Source organism: Oncorhynchus gorbuscha, linkage group LG23 (assembly GCF_021184085.1).
Source record: "Oncorhynchus gorbuscha isolate QuinsamMale2020 ecotype Even-year linkage group LG23, OgorEven_v1.0, whole genome shotgun sequence".
NCBI lineage: Eukaryota > Metazoa > Chordata > Actinopteri > Salmoniformes > Salmonidae > Oncorhynchus > Oncorhynchus gorbuscha.
The window spans coordinates 4893664-4897044 of NC_060195.1; positions in this window are offsets into that span (position 1 = coordinate 4893664).

Genomic DNA, 3381 nt, shown 5'->3' on the forward strand with positions numbered 1-3381 from the left:
GCAACGAAGGAGTGGCTTCGTAAGAAGCATTTCAAGGTCCTGGAGTGGCCTAGCCAGTCTCCAGATCTCAACCCCATAGAAAATCTTTGGAGGGAGTCGAAAGTCCGTGTTGCCCAGCAACAGCCCCAAAACACCACTGCTCGAGAGGAGATCTGCATGGAGGAATGGGCCAAAATACCAGCAACAGTGTGTGAAAACCTTGTGAAGACTTACAGAAAATGTTTGACCTCTATCATTGCTAACAAAGGGTATATAACAAAGTATTGAGAAACTTTTGTTATTGACCAAATACTTATTTTCCACCATTATTAGCAAATAAATTTATTAAAAATCCTACAATGTGATTTGCTGTATTTTTTTATTCTAATTTTGTCTGTCATAGTTGAAGTGTACCTATGATGAAAATTACAGGCCTCATCTTTTTAAGTGGGAGAACTTGCACAATTGCTGGCTGACTAACTACTTTTTTGCCCCACTGTAAGTAATATGGTGCTGTTTGGGACACAACCATAGTGATAGTAGAGAATTGAACAATTGAATTGTTCCGTGCTTTACCTCAGAACCCCCCCACTGCTATTTGACTAGAACAGTACCGTGCTTTACCTCAGAACCCCCCCACTGCTATTTGAGTAGAACAGTACCGTGCTTTACCTCAGAACCCCCCCACTGCTATTTGAATACAACAGTACCGTGCTTTACCTCAGAACCGCCACTGCTATTTGAGTAGAACAGTTCCGTGCTTTATTTCAGAACCCCCACTGCTATTTGAATAGAACAGTACCGTGCTTTACCTCAGAACACCCACTGCTATTGGACTAGAACAGTACCGTGCTTTACCTCAGAACCCCCCACTGCTATTTACCTCAGAACCCCCCACTGCTATTTACCTCAGAACCCCCACTGCTATTTGACTAGAACAGTACCGTGCTTTACCTCAGAACCCCCTGCTATTTGACTAGAACAGTACTGTGCTTTCCCTCAGAACCCCCACTGCTATTTGACTAGAACAGTACCGTGCTTTACCTCAAAACCCCTACTGTTATTTGAATAGAACAGTACCGTGCTTTACCTCAGAACCCCCACTGCTATTTGACTAGAACAGTACCGTGCTTTACCTCAGAACCCCCCCCCCACTGCTATTTACCTCAGAACCCCCACTGCTATTTGACTAGAACAGTACCGTGCTTTACCTCAGAACCCCCACTGCTTTTTGAATAGAACAGTACCGTGCTTTACCTCAGAACCCCCACTGCTATTTGAATAGAACAGTACCGTGCTTTACCTCAGAATCCCCCCACTGCTATTTACCTCAGAACCCCCCACTGCTATTTGACTAGAACAGTAACATGCTTTACCTCAGAACCTCCCCACTGCTATTTGCATAGAACAGTACTGTGCTTTACCTCAGAACCCCCCACTGCTATTTGACTAGAACAGAACCGTGCTTTACCTCAGAACCCCCACTGCTATTTGACTAGAACAGTACCGTGCTTTACCTCAGAACCCCCACTGCTATTTGAATAGAACAGTACCGTGCTTTACCTTAGCACCCCCACTGCTATTTGACTAGAACAGTACCGTGCTTTACCTCAGAACCCCCCCACTGCTATTTACCTCAGAACCCCCAACTGCTATTTGACTAGAACAGTACCACGCCTTACCTCAGGACCCCCACTGCTATTTGATTAGAACAGTACTGGGCTTTACCTCAGAAACTCCCCACTGCTATTTGACTAGAACAGTACCGTGTTTTACCTCAGAACCCCCACTGCTATTTGAATAGAACAGTACCGTGCTTTACCTCAGAAACCCCCACTGCTATTTATCTCAACCCCCCACTGCTATTTACCTCAGAACCCCCCCCCACTGCTATTTACCTCAGAACCCCCACTGCTATTTGACTAGAACAGTACCGTGCTTTACCTCAGAACCCCCCACTGCTATTTGACTAGAACAGTACCGTGCTTTACCTCAGAACCCCCCACTGCTATTTGACTAGAACAGTACCGTGCTTTACCTCAGAACCCCCACTGCTATTTGAATAGAACAGTACCGTGCTTTACCTCAGAACCCCCACTGCTATTTGACTAGAACAGTACCGTGCTTTACCTCAGAACCCCCACTGCTATTTGACTAGAACAGTACCGTGCTTTACCTCAGAACCCCCACTGCTATTTGACTAGAACAGTACCGTGCTTTCCCTCAGAACCCCCACTGCTATTTGACTAGAACAGTACCGTGCTTTACCTCAGAACCCCCACTGTTATTTGAATAGAACAGTACCGTGCTTTACCTCAGAACCCCCACTGCTATTTGACTAGAACAGTACCGTGCTTTACCTCAGAACCGTCCCTCCCCCACTGCTATTTACCTCAGAACCCCCCACTGCTATTTGACTAGAACAGTACCGTGCTTTACCTCAGAACCCCCCACTGCTATTTGACGAGAACAGTACCGTGCTTTACCTCAGAACCCCCCACTGCTATTTGAGTAGAACAGTACCGTGCTTTACCTCAGAACCCCCACTGCTATTTGAATATCACAGTACCATGCTTGATCTCAGAACCCCCACTGCTATTTGAATAGAACAGTACCGTGCTTTACCTCAGAACCCCCACTGCTATTTGAGTAGAACAGTACTGTGCTTTACCTCAGAACCCCCCCACTGCTATTTGACTAGAACAGTACCGTGCTTTACCTCAGAACCCCTCACTGCTATTTGAGTAGAACAGTACCGTGCTTTACCTCAGAACCCCCACTGCTATTTGAGTAGAACAGTACCGTGTTTTACCTCAGAACCCCCACTGCTATTTGACTAGAACAGTACCGTGCTTTACCTCAGAACCCCCCACTGCTATTTACCTCAGAACCCCCACTGCTATTTGACTAGAACAGTACCGTGCTTTACCTCAGAACCCCCACTGCTATTTACCTCAGAACCCCCACTGCTATTTGACTAGAACAGTACCGTGCTTTACCTCAGAACCCCCCACTGCTATTTACCTCAGAACCCCCACTGCTATTTGACTAGAACAGTACCGTGTTTTACCTCAGAACCCCCCACTGCTATTTGACTAGAACAGTACCGTGCTTTACCTCAGAACCCCCACTGCTATTTGAATAGAACAGTACCGTGCATTTCCTCAGAACCCCCACTGTTATTTGAATAGAACAGTACCGTGCTTTACCTCAGAACCCCCACTGCTATTTGAGTAGAACAGTACTGTGCTTTACCTCAGAACCCCCACTGCTATTTGACTAGAACAGTACCGTGCTTTACCTCAGAACCCCCCACTGCTATTTACCTCAGAACCCCCACTGCTATTTGACTAGAACAGTACCGTGCTTTACCTCAGAACCCCCACTGCTATTTGACTAGAA